The sequence below is a fragment of the Rhagoletis pomonella genome, unplaced genomic scaffold, assembly GCF_013731165.1.
Source record: "Rhagoletis pomonella isolate Grant_MI unplaced genomic scaffold, Rhpom_1.0 Rhpom_scaffold_00007, whole genome shotgun sequence".
In the NCBI taxonomy this organism is placed as follows: Eukaryota; Metazoa; Arthropoda; class Insecta; order Diptera; family Tephritidae; genus Rhagoletis; species Rhagoletis pomonella.
Genome location: NW_023458561.1, coordinates 71,417,596 through 71,432,162, shown reverse-complemented (window position 1 = coordinate 71,432,162; position 14,567 = coordinate 71,417,596). Strand labels below are relative to the sequence as shown.

General features: G+C 33.9%; 1 protein-coding gene and 1 long non-coding RNA gene across 2 annotated transcripts in view; one reads left to right on the top strand and one right to left on the bottom strand.

Moving 5' to 3' along the window:
- Positions 1-13,519, bottom strand: part of LOC118743520 — a 15,688-nt gene extending 2,169 nt beyond the window's left edge. Inside the window, exon 1 of the long non-coding RNA XR_004993474.1 lies at positions 13,372-13,519. This is a non-coding gene — a long non-coding RNA (uncharacterized LOC118743520). The remainder of the gene's footprint in view (positions 1-13,371) is intronic.
- The window catches only part of LOC118743519 (rap guanine nucleotide exchange factor 4), a 95,784-nt gene that overhangs the window by 60,687 nt on the left and 20,530 nt on the right, over positions 1-14,567 (top strand).

The window sequence follows — 14,567 nt, the reverse complement described above, 5'->3', positions numbered from 1 at the left end:
CTTAAATCTTAATATTTTTCCGAAATATTTTGGTGGACGTCTTAAAATATAACAGATTTTATAATTCCAATGGAAAAATAGTACCGATTTTTTTTTTTGTATGGGGAGTGATGCAGTCTAATATACATATGTATATCGAAAATTAGAGCTAATTTTAAGACTTGATGAAAGTGCTAAGTTCAGGGTAGTCAATGTGCAAGGAAAGCATACACATTCAATTACGTTCGGACGTTGTTGTGGCAGTGATTTCAAGAAGCGAGCGGGTCGTTGCAGCGATAGCCTAGCTTGTGGTGGTACAAGCGATGTAACCAAGGTGTCAGTGTTGAGTGAAGAGATGTTGTTGAGGGAGTTGCAGCCAAACGGAAATTCCTGATTGGAGCTGCGTGTATAACGGAGTAGCACACAAGAATTAGCATCGTCGCTGGCGACGATTTGTGACCACCGTCTCCTTGCTTTGCCTTTTTCACGTTTTATAACACCGTTGCCGTTACAGCCAAAGGTGGCGTTGGCGTTCATTCCCTTACACTTTATATTGGAGCGTACTTTTTATTAAACAGAAGCAAAAGATCGTACAAATCAAAGCAAATATGTATGCACGCATGGAGGTGAATTCTCAGGTCTCACTAAAAACTTTTTGTGAATGAACTGCAACGCAACCAACCTTAAAGAAATTGCTAACTGAATTTGTATGCATGTATGTAGATATGTGCGCATACATACATATGTACATACATACCTTTGCACGACGCTAGCGTTTTTTTGAGCGCGCTCTTACCTCGGCAGGAAATGTCATACCTTCAAGTGTATCGGTCATATCAATAGCACATCATTTAAAAGTGATATGGTTTGTCACCAATGTTTATTTATTTATTTTTTAAGAATTTTCAATTAAAATACACTGAGCCAAAAGTACAATGGCTTTTTCGACCAAGTTATTGTTTGGTTTTTTTCGTGATTAATACAGCGATTGTAAGGACTATGATCCAAATTGAAAATTTTAATACCAATTCGTATGCCTGGCTGTAGTTGAACTTGCAGAGGTGCTTGCTGTTATTTGCTGACTTCCAGCAGGTTCGAGTACGAATGTCGTCAGCGGCAACACATAATTTTTATTTTTCTGTTTTTTGAATTTTTTTTTTATTACGAAAAAGCATCTGTGAAGTGCGATACCAAATTAAACGACGAAGAAAATTGATTCAAGTTGAAAATTTAAAAACAAATTTATAAACAAATTTATAAATCGGCTGCAGCTGAGTGTGTAGAGATGCTTGCTGTTATTTGCTCATCCCGTCAAGGGAGTACTAAAATGATTATTAATTTTTTTTTGTATCTCCGAATTATGAAAAAGCATCTGTGAAGTGCAGAACATAAGCGGTCCAAACGAAAAAATCGCCTACCAAAAGTTTGGTTATTGTAAACAAAATTGTGGTTAATACTACCAAATCATTGTTGAAAATATGTTGATTCCTTTTCAAGTTTAAATTTGGTAATATTAACCAGTTCTTGGTTGATTTTGCTCTCAGTGTACAATTCATTCTCCAACAAAACCCATATAGGCCCAAGTTTAAAGCTTTGTAGAAAACTTAAAAAAAAATCAACAAATTTTCATCTAAATTTCAAACTTTTTCTCAGAAGTGTTAGAATTTTTTTAAGTATACAGTTTTATAGCCCATTCAATTTTAGTGCAGGTTTCAAGTGGCTAAAAAATATCTTTGATCTTTTAGAATTTTTTCCCCCAAAGGAGTTTTGCTATATAAAAATAAATTTTGTTTAGTTATTCGTTATATGAAAATAAATGCGGCAAAAGCCAAATCTAAAAAATCAACGGTAATTTTCAGCTACTTGAAGCATGCACATTATTGCACTAAAATTGAATGCGCTATAAAATTGTATAGTAAAAAAAAAATGAAAATTTGGATGAAAGTTTGATGAATTTTTTTAGTTTTCTACAATTTAGAGAATGAACTGCATTTTAATTGAAACTTCTTAAAAATAAATAAACAAACATTAGTGGCAAACTATATCATTTTGAAATGGGGCGCGCTATTGATATGATCGATACCGTGTGAAAGCACATACTAGGGCATTCAATCCCGAAGCATTTTAATAATCCCGGGATTTATCGGACTTTTGACTTTATGCATTTTGCAGTAAGCGCACAGTTCTTAGCAATCCAAAAATGAAACCACACAGATTCATTGTCGCCACATTTGGTCTTACGTAAAGCATCATAGTGCACCTTAGTAAAAGAGTCCGCAATTTAATCAAATTCACTTTCGAGTGCAAATGACTTAAGATCACTTTGAATCTAAATTTTATTGTTCTGTATTTTTCGTATTTCGTGAATTATTTTTTCGTGTTCACACATCACTTTCATCACCCGTTCGGAGACGGCGTAATTTATATATAGTATCCTATATTTATTTTAATTGTTTTCACGATTAGCTAATCAGAAAATATAACAAAGGAGAAATGAGGTATGATGTATAGTAAAAACCTAAAATTACATAAAAATCACCCTAAAAACTGAAATACAATGGCGGAATATACTCGGAGGCTTGCGAAAGGCGAACGGCATTGAAAAAACGCTACGAGCTACGGTGAACGTCACTTTTTCACTATTATAAACAACAAGCAATAATAAAAGTTCCCGAATTGGTTACGGTTCCACATTGCTGATATCTCTTTCCATACGTGTAATATTCTATATCATCGGTGATACTGCAAAACGGTCTATGTCAATTTGTACCTTTAATACTTAAATGGTCTCTTACTTGCACCGGAATGCATCTGCCAAAATCAGTACACCCTAAGAAACGAATGACAAAACTGTCTACCTTTGGCTCATGAAGATGAACGATTTTCCCAGAAGCGATCAGATGCAGATAACAGATCAATTAAGCACCAGAGGTAATAAGTGACATAGAACGTTTTGCAGTATCACCGACGATATACATACTTGTGTGTATACATGGACATTTGCTTAGTGGCCTAATCGTTTGTTGTTGAACTCTCCGAAGGTTTGAAGGTAGTTGTCGCAGTTGCTTTTGTTATCAGCCAATTAAGGTAAATATTCATTATGTACATACATATGTTTGTAAGTCTGTAATGGAAAAGTAGGCTCAATTATACCCTTTTTAGACCTTTTTCTTAATTGGAGTGTAAAATGCAGTATTTTTTAGGTACACTCTAATGTAGCGAAACCAATCTGAAGGACCACAGACCTTGTGTAAATATGTTCTCTCGAATGTGGGACAAACGTGATTAAATATTTGTAAAGCGTGATTTTTGTTCGTTGGAAGGGTTTCTGCTCTCGAATTGTTAAAAATGACATCTATTGGTAAGAGTTATTCTTCGTTCCGTCCCAGCCTAACCTGGGTAGTGATGTTTGTGCGGGCGTCAAAATAAACGAAGTCCTTTACAACAACCGAAGTTACGGTTGTCCCTAATAAGCGGGGTCCTTTTGTTTAAGGCTACCGCCTGACCAATCTCTTCTTTTGAAATCTGTGTCAGTATGCGTAGGTCAGAGGCATCCCGTGTATACAAATGGTTTAGAAACGTGCCAAAAGGATATTCAGTGATGCATGAGAAAAAATTGCTTTTTTAAATTTTTTCCTTGAGTGACTCGAAGGGCCTTTTTCAAATTTGATCTACGTACAACTATTTTTTCGAATTAGGTACAATTTACAATTTCCATTTTCCATCCCTGATGTACATAGTATTTAGCAGGGGTGGGCAAGGCCGAGCCCGAAAAGAGCCACATGTAAATTCTAAATGCTACAAAGAGCCACAAGAAAAAAACAAAAAAAAAATTCTAAAATTTTATTTTTAAATACATTTATTATTAGAAATAAAAAACATTAAAACATTATCATTCTAATGTACCTAAGATAGATATTAAAGGGAATTCAAAAGAGTCTTTGGCCAAATTATCAAAATCTAGTTTTACGTGGGTAAAAGCCGTTCGTAGCAACTCTGTTAAATGTTGGTTAGTCAATAGGTACGTTCCTTTAAAATATCCGGTAAAGAATGTCCAACAGCAAAGTTCCGGCGAAATGTCATCTGTTCTGTTGTAAGAGAAAAATATTCAAAATAGTACGCGAACAGAAAATTTGCAGAAACTTGCAAGTTAGAAATTTTGTTTACATACAAAAGTATAAAATCAAAAACATAAGGAAACAAATCCCGAAGTCTTATCCAGACATAGTTCACTTTGCGAGTTTAATTAGTCAAATTTTACTATTTTAACTTCCAAATCATCAAATTCAATTAATGGATTTGCGTAAATTCCAACCAGCTGTTTTTGATCAGCTGTTCTCTTGTTGGCAAACATTTCTCCAGCAGAAACTAGCAGCTTTCCCTTAAAATGAAATGTCATTTTGCCCTCTAAATTTCCCTACTTTGCAAGTTTTTTTCGTACGCGAACACAAAAAGCTGATAGTTTTTATAACTTTCAATAATTTTCAGGTACGTGAATGCCACTAATTGTGAACGGTATTTTGACTTTACCGATTTCATTGTAGAGCAAAAATACTCAGAGTTATACGTTGTACCAAAAAATTGAAAATATACGGCACGCAGCTGTTTTCAACAGCGGATATTTTAAAACGGGTACTTGTTGTTTGTCCAACGCTAAACACTATTTGATTAAAAGAAAAGCTGGCAGCCCTCCGCAAGGTCGCAGAAATCTCCAAAAGTCTGTTCGAAAAATGTCTTTATATAGAAGGTACAGCGGTACACTGTCAACACAAAAAAAATTTGGCCAAACTCAACGAGATTTTTTAGCAACTCCAAATTTGCACTTTATTATACTAAAATGTAAAAATTTTTTTAGAGATTCTAATAAAATGAAAATGTTTGAAACTTAGGTGAAACTTTGTCGATTTTTTTTTTAATTTTTTCACAAAGTTTGAGACTCGGATTTATATGGTGTTAATATACCTTAAACAGGAAAATAGTTAAAACTTGTCAAACTGTCGCCACCCTATTATTTTGTCCGACACTATAAATACTTATTATAAATTCATTTCGTAATACAAAAAAAAATACATAAATAATAGACTGTCCAAAAACTGAGATCTACAAAATTGGTTTAAAATGTACCAAATTTTCGTCCAAATTCTACCACACAGAATTTTTTTTTTAGTCCGATCACTACTCATATATTCCGTGTTTGTTTCTTGTATCCAACATAAAGAAAGTCAGAAGCGTAATTGTAATTACATTCAGTATTGCCACGGCGCTCAGAAGAAATGTATCACCAAAATTCCCTACAATGGATCAAAAGTATCATTAAAAAAAATTGTTTAAGTAGCAAAGTATCAATCTTCAATAAAACTTCTAATTCTTAAATTAAAATGAATGCATCTGTAAATGTTTCTATCGTGATAAACTAGTTAATGGCAAAACCTTTTACCCTTGGTTGATGAAGTTGAATTAATAACCCACTCGTCTATGTACAAGTAAGCCGTCATTTGAACACAGGAGATGTGAAGTGACTTATGTCAATTCCAAAATAAACGATTCAAATAGTAACAAAAAAACATATGCAACTTCAACTGCATTTCCACTGCCGAGTAGAAGATCGACATATCTCGGCAGCCAGTTGGAAAACACCCTATCTCAAAAAACTTTTCAAGAACGCCCTATTTCAGAATCGTATTGAACAACACCCTATCTCAGAATTTGGTCTCACTTCAAAATCTATTGAAAATGTGCTGATTTACGGCGTTTTTGAAACGAATTCTGGAGAAGTTTTTTGAGATAGGGCGTTTTCGAACTGGCTGCCGAGATAGGTCCGTCTTCTACTCAGCTGTCGATTTCTGCTTGGATCAAAAAATTTAAAACCAATGGTTCGTCTCTACGGGAAGACATTGGGTTATTGAAGGGATTAATGTAATTTATCTCAAATGGAGAATAACGAATATTTAAGAGAATTAAAACGTTCAGCGCAGATCTCCAATATTTGAGAATATCAAGCAACACTTGAATGTCCACTGTAATTTTCCAATCCTTGAAATAAACTGATTAAAAAATAAAAATTTAAATTGTACTAAATTTTTGTTGTTTGGCGAGCATATTCGCAAGCATATTTACCAATGTTTTAGTGCTTATCAAAAGGTGGAAGGTTGGTACCTTACCTGGCTAGCTCAACTGAAACTTCCTGGAATATCTAATTGTCCAGGGACCAATATGTGGCTGACCTTAAAGGGCTGCCAGGCTTTCCTGTAGCAACCTTTGACCTCAGCATTACCGCATTCATTGGGAAGATATTTATCACCTCCTTTATGGCTAGAACCTTTGCCTAATAGACGCTTCAGTGGTGCTAGATACATTCTATAGAAACAAGTTTTGCTACAATGTTCTGTCTCAATTCCTAAGTATAAATATATAAACACAGACCATGTGGCACGCCCTTGAGTTCACTTAGAAATACTTTTATAGACTTACATGACATGACCTAAGACTAGAGGTCGACGTATCGAAAAGGATTAGTATCGCAGCTCTATCCGGCCTATGTATGAGGAGGGTCGTGCTTCAACAAATTGAACTCTTTTTAACCTCCTCCACCCACTTCTCCCTTGATAGCCCTAAGCTAACTTGTAACAAGTGGTTTATGTTTTTCAAAAAGAAGCTCTCAAAATTAGGCTGAATTTCTTTAAAAAATCGAAAACGCAACAAAGGGAATCTACCTGTAATGCATACGCCACGGAGCTCAATACTTGCTTATAGGGTGTTCCATCTAGAACCTTTTTTTTCAATTTTAAATAATACTTAAATCATAACTGGATGTCGGAATTTTTATTTTTATTACCCGAAAGAATAATCTCTGACATTTACTTTGGCAATTTTACTACGCTATAGGCTGTCCATTCGGAAGGTTCAATTTTCAATTTCTCTTTCCAGCATTGCTACCGGTATCCCGTAAACTATGCGAGTAAGTTGGTTTCCAAGTTTTAAATCGTAGCTTACTTACCTACGAAGGCTTTTTATTTCACATAACCTCAAAGAAAATAATCCCGAGGTGTGAGATCTTTGGTATTGGTTATAGTGGTCGCGGAAATCGATGATGTGCAGAAAAAAGTGCTAAAACTTTTCTCACAGAACTCTGATTTTCATATAACAGCTGAATAATTTGGAGGCGTTGTTGGGGCGTGAGCCCTTCCACGATGAATTGTCAAACAAATCTGCATAAAAATAAGATGACAGTATGAGACTAGTCCCGCGGTGGATTTGAAAATAAAAGCGTAAAAAGCTACAGATGCATCACCCTATGCCCACAATAATAACACTGGATCACAAATTTTAATTTGGTTTTTATTCTCCAGACGCCACTATCCAATTGCTATGTAGAACTGTTCGGTGATTCCGAAAATCGAGTTAATTTTTTTTTCTATGGATACGTTTTCGAGATATTTGCAATTTACCGTTATTCAGCTTAACACGTTGGCTGCCAAAGCCTTTTTAGAATTTTGATCGTTGAGTAGCAATGTCATTTAACAAATTTGGTCACCTGAGGCCAACAACTTATTCTTGTTCTTTTTTGTTTCTTAGTGCTTAAAATAAGTTTTGATTACTCGCGACTTTATTTTGGTCCCTAATTTTGCAGTTACAACGTTTTTTTTGTGTTGTTGTTGGTGTAGCAGCATACAAATTCCCCAAAGACTTTTTGGGGAGTGTTGCTGGAGTGACAGTCCTTGGCCAGATATAAATCTGGGTCGTTCCGGTTACGTAGACCCGACTGTCGTGGGAACGATTTTTTTTGTGTCGCACATTTTCGTGCGACATGGCCTGGGAGAACATAAAACATGTTGTGGGGCCACGTCGCACGAAAATCTGCGACAGTAATTTTTTGCAGTTTTCGAGTTGTATTTGATATTTTTATTTTACTTAGTTTTCCAATTTCGCGTCCACGAAAATGTGCCACAGTATTTTTTTGTAGCTTTTGCGTTGTGTTTGAGTTATTATTCATTTTGATAAATTTAAGAACTTATTTATTTATTTAATTATGATTTATTTAAGAATTAATTTTGATAAATTTACATTTTAATTGCATTATTTTTGCACTGATCTCCATTAACAAATTGAATTTTTAGTTTTAAGTTTATTGTTTTTCTACTGATCTCCATTTGAATTTACATACATATATATTTTAGTATTTTTATTGCTCATAAATGAATTGATTTTTAAAAGAATTAATAAAAAGACAAATTTAAATTTCCAACTTTTTTATTATCCAAAAAAATGCCATTAAAAATACACAGCGGCCATGGGAAATACACCAAAATGTTCACCACAGGCCAGAGAATCCAAATTCCATGTAAAATTCCATATTAAAAAGTACGAAAATGTGCGACGTGGCCTCAGGGTAACATTTAGGTGTCGCACGAAAATGTGCGACGTGGCCTCAGGGTAACATCTGGGTGTCGCATGAAAACGTGCGACGTGGCAGCCAACGTGTTAAAGCAAAAACTGGTTCCTTTTAATCACGTATTTATATCTTACGAACCAATTTCGATTTTCGGAATCACCGCGCAATTTTACACAGGAATTGGATTCTGGCGTCTGGAGAACAATTTTGCTGTAAACCAGTGTAATAGATTGGCGCGTACAGAATACATTAGTCTTTGGCAGAGCATCCCATCCTATTTGTGGCAGGCTCATTGATGTTGTCATAAAAAGTGGAGGGACCTAAAGTTTACGCCGACGCCGAACGGCGATTGTATTTTTATGAGAAGCTGTTTTTCATGGCTGAATAAACTCAGAGGTTTGCCATTGCCTGTGGAGGGGCGACCGTTATTAAAAAAATGTTTGTGTTTTTTTATTTTTTGATGTTGGTCGGAAATGGGGCTCGAACTCGTGCCTTGCGGAATGGTAGAGCCCACTGCTAATCACTACACCACAGCGGCAGCATGTACAGACATACATATGTATAAATATTCATAGTAATTATGTATGTGTGTAGATTAGGGTGGTCCAAAAACAGCAAAGTCGGAACTGTAATGCTCTCACGCCTTTTATTGAAAAAAAGTATACCCCTATTTTTTTATTTTGAAATCAAAAAATATTTAGAGGTCGCTCAAAGTTTTCAATGTATTTTTATATGGAAAAAAACAACTTTTCTTGTAAATGTTGTGGAATTCGTGAAAATCAATATTTTTCGATCGGAAAACTCTGGTTATCTTCAGAAGACTTTCAATAATAATACCCAATGGTTTATTTAACCATGTTTTAATACTAACGATTTTTTATTGGCTCCCATTGAATTTTTCAGGGTTTTTGTGGGTTTTTGGCGGACCTAAAAATTATAGTTGCGATGAAAAAATGGTTAAATAAATAATTGAGTATTTTTATTGGGCATCTGCTGCACAGAAACAGTGTTATCCGATAGAAAATATTAATTTTTAAGAATTCTATACCCTTTCTACGAAAAGCTGTTTTTCCCCATACAAAAAACATGGAAAACTTTTGGCGCTTTGAGCGACCTCTAAATATTTTTTGATTCCAAAATAAAAAAATAGGGGTATACTTTTTCGGTATAGAACAATCCTAGGGGGTGAGAGCACAAAAATTCCGACTTTAAATTTTCACGTGTATTTTTGGACCACCCTAGTGTAGACATATTTGTAGGTACATATCGTCGGTTAAGGTACAAAACCGCTTATCAAGAATATGCGCAACCTCGTTGCCCAAATTTTGTAGGAGAGGCTAAAGTTTGTCTTATTTTAGAACAGTTCTTTCTTTTTATCCCAAATTATCTCTTCTCCCTATATCTAAGTATCGAGATTTTAGTATGAATGGACAAGGGCTTGATGCCAGCAGCTTCCGGTGAGCAAATCCAATTTTCGGCACAAATTTCAGTTACGAAGTTTTGCAGAACCACGATACGCCATTTTTATATTTTTACCGCCCATGAATAGAAGATTGGTTTGTTTGTGCACGAGTGCAAATCCGGTCTGCGTTAATTATGTTAACGGAGTGGAGCGTCAGACAGAGCAGACAATGGGCGGTAGGGAAACACTCGATTGATTGAAATACGAATTCACGCGAAAATGCATTTACGCTGAGAGCATCAAAGTGATTTCAATTACAGTGTTATTCGCTTTACAGTGCAGAAAGTAGGAATAGGAAATTGGAAATTGGAAAAAAGGAATGTACATGCAACACAGAAACATACAGTGACTCACACAAGTGTTCGCGTGTTGATTTTTAAATATTCACAACATTTTTCAAGTAATTTTTATAAAAATATTGTCCATGCTTTAGCCAAAACCATATAACCAAGAGTTTCAAACTTTATACAAAATTTAGGAAAATTTATCAAATTTTCATCAAAATTTCGAGCTTTTTAATCTGCATATCTACAATATTTTTGTATGCAGTTTTATAGCCCATATATAACTTTAGTCTCAAGCGTCTAAAAAATCGCTTTGATTTTTAATATTTTTTTTTGCTGACGGATTTTTGCACTTTAATCCATATTAGCATGCATTTCCTATAAAATAAAATGCGGGAGACCGTTCGCAACAAAATTTATAAAAATCAGCGCCAGTTTTTGTAAATTGCACTTGTTCTATAAAAAAAAAACGGGAAAAAATTATTAAAAATCAATGCAATTTTTTAGCCGCTTGACACTTGCACTTCAGTTATGGGCTTTAAACCTGCATGCAAAAAAAATGTTGTACAGACTCAGATTAAAAAGCTCAAAATTTTGATGAATTTTCCTAAATTTTGTATAAATCTTGAAAAAAAAATAACACGTGAACACTTGTGTGAGTCACTGTATGTATGTTTACATGTTCTTCAAAAAACGTTTGATAAAATGAAAAGAGACCAATTAAAAGACCGACAACCACTTAAGCCCGGTAGATAAAAAAATACACTTCAGTAGTTAAAATTGTAATGGAAACCGAGGAATTTTCTGAAATTGTTAAGTAAAATACAGATTTAAATGTAGTTATAAGACTATTGGGTGGTTCACAAGGTGTCGTACTTGTCGTATTGTTGTATGTTGTAAAGTTTTTAACGGCTAAATAAACGTTTAGAGGACTTGAAATCACCACCAACTATTTTTTAATTGTGTGAAATTTCATAATAAAACTTTTATGTTAGCTTGCGAATTCCTTAAATATAGTTTTAGTCGTTTAAAGTTTATGACATACAACAGTACGACAGTATACAACACCTTGTGGACTCCCTATATGATTATATGTGCATACGTCGACTAATTAACTTAGTGACATTTTGACCAATTTTTGACTATTTTTCTTTTGTTTGCTTATCTAATGTTCATTATTTTTTTTTTTATAAAAGTATAGCTCATTATAAAAAGCCAATAACTCCGCATTTCAAACAACTTTTCACCAAAACTTTAAAATTTTTATTAATAAGTTTCAAGTGGCTAAGAACGCTTTTATCAACTTACTTTCTTGTTTGTTTGTTCAGATGCCTTTGCTATAATAAAAGTTTCTATAAAACCTAGTCTAGACATCAACCTCGTCGGTAGATATCATATCAAAGAACAAACAATTAGCAACACTCGCTAGAAGAATATACATATTTAACAACGCCTAAAAATATGCACTACGCTAAAGCGGATCCGAAGATAGTTAAAAATACGTCTGCCATATTGGATCCGCCATTTTGAAATTTGCAAATCGGACTTATCCCAAAGACATTTTAATATGTCATGACTACGGTGAGCATATTAACCAACGTAAAATAAAGGAAATTTTTTTTCGAAATACAACTCGTATGATAAAAGTACCTTGCCCATTTCGTAATTTAAATCAAATATTCACCAGTTCATTATATTATTTAATTGTACAAGTTCCCCCGCTGTAGCGAAAAATTAAGCCAAATCCTTTTCAAGGACTTCGCTATCCTTTGCTACCAAAATGAGTTTACCATAATTCATACTGCACGACGAAGATAGCACACAGTGGTTCAACATTGGAATTCAGCGCACATAATCCACCGGAGCCTTCATTATTCCACTAATTTTTACTAAAAACCAAAAAAAAAATAGTTATTTTGGTGAACATTTTATTATAACATTTCAACATTTTTTTGTGTATTTTTTTTTTGTTTTGGGAGAACCATACAATTTTTTTCAACTGGTTTTTGTTATGTAACATCTATTAACTGGAACAGGAGAATACATTTTCTTCAAAATTGCTAGTTTTTCGGCATTTTGAACTAAAAAATTTAATATAATCAAATTAAAATTCAGAAATCAGGCTCCATTGGTCTCTTGAAAATATTGTAAGCTTTCAATTAAAATTAATCAAATTTAGTGAAAAATGAAGTGAATGAATGCCAGTATTGAGCCACTGTGCAGCAGGGGGTTTATTGTTCTCTTTCAGTGGAACTGGAAATTCAGCGTGCAACACGATTCTGGCCACAACTTTCTTTATAGATTAAACAAAGATTATCGGAAACAAATTGGCGAAAGTTTTCATTATATTTTATAAGGGACCTTTTTATTTTTCATATTCTGCCTTTATAAATTTCTTTCTGAAAAATGCAGAGCCGATTTAAAGCAGCACAGTTTAAGAAATAAATGACAAAAGGCGTCCTTTATTTAAAAAAAAAAAAAAATTAATAAAGGATAGGGTGTTAAAATAAAGGACGGATGGTCACCGTACCCAACAGTTTTGCACAGTAATGACGCCATTTTGAATTTAAAATTCTACCACTTTGCAATCGAAAGGGTATAATAATAATAATAATAGATTGGCGCTTACACATACGTTAGTGTTTGGCCGAGCTTCTCCAAGCTTACGAGTATTTTAACTTACTATATGTTTACTTTAGTTGCTTAGAATTTTGGATAGAGCTCTGGGCTGGTTGATGTGAAACGTCCCATTTTTATGTATATACAGGAATTGCTCGTTTAAAGTAATGAGATTATAAGACTATTATATAAATACATATGTACATATTTAATTTATGCATAAATTTTAGTAAATTACTGCCATTTTATAACATAACTTCAGTAAAATACTTTGGATTAAATTGCCCTAAGTGAGTAACTTTTCTAAACTATTTAATTTGAAAGTGGCATAAGTCACTTTACCGTAATGAAAAGTGGTGGATTTTTCCATGACTATACGAAATTACTTATACTGCAAAAAATATTGGTATCCTACATAAACAAATACAAGTAAATCGTTTCGAAGGTTGGCATCAATATTTCTAAAAGTACTAAAACGCAAACCCTAACATATATCGATTTAAAAACAAAGGCACTTATGCCACTTTCAAAATAAACGGCTCATACTATGTACGTACATACATCATTAAACCTGGCATTTGGGAATCTTCACAAAATGCCAGTAGAATAAAATGTGTGATATTTATTTCACTTACCTCCCAGATGAGACGAAAATCCTGTTGCTCCACGCGAAGCAGTTCGCAGGTGGTTTTTGTGACGACAGTGCTGTCCCGGGGAAGATCATGCAATATGGATTCACCGAATGTAGCGCCCACCCCGAGGTTGCACAATGTTACAGGCGCCTATAAGGAAACAAATAAATTATTGCACATTAAATAAAATGTGAAAAAATAACTTACTGATCTTCCTATTGAATAAATTAAATGATGCATTTCAATTTAAGTAATTTTTTTTAATTCGGGAGCAGAATAGAATCTTTCTAAACAGTAAAAATTCTTTTAAATTAAGGTCCTTTGCGTTAGTTATTATTTGCAAGGACAATAGGGCGGATACTGTGACTTAAGAAAATATTTTTATTACGAATGAAATATAGTATAGTAGAAATAGTAGAGGTATGTATGTATGTATATATTACAAAAGTTAACTTGTTTGTACTATTTTATGTACTATTTTGTTAGTATAGAAAGGCCCTAACTACTTTCAATATTTGTTTTTTTCAAAAGCCGGATTACTCACATATCGTCGTTTAAAGTACAAAACCGCGTATCGTCGTTCTGCAAAACCGCGTTACTGACATTTTTTGCCAAAAATTGGATTTGCTCACCGAAGCTCTTGGCTCAGGCCTTATCCATTCGTCCTGAAATATACTAGCCGGAAATGCGATCGCTTTATAAAAGAGAGAACAATATGATTGTTTTTAATCTGAACAAAATAATTTATACATCCCCACATACGCGGTTTTGTACTTTAAACGACGATTTGAACTTACTTATGTATATAAGAAAAAACACTGTTCAAAGTTGCACATATTCATTCTTGTTTGTTAAAACGATATGAATTCATTTGGTCAATAATCCTATAGTATTTTGATTTGTGTTTTATGTTAAAACCCAGCAAACATTGAGGTTAGTTATCGATTAGAGACTGATTGGAGGGCTAGCCACATTCTCCAATCTCAAACGTTAGAGAACGACTCGAAAAACTATCGAGAATCATAGCGATCTCAACAAAAATGGGACATAGTTCTCGACTCGAGAAAATATTAATTCTCTAATCGTATTCCAATGTTGATCTCTAATGGGATTCGAATGTGAATTTCAAACTGCTGTTTTGCCTTGCTTTGTTTGTAAAATTTGTATTAAATGTATTTGCAATAAAATAATAATGAATT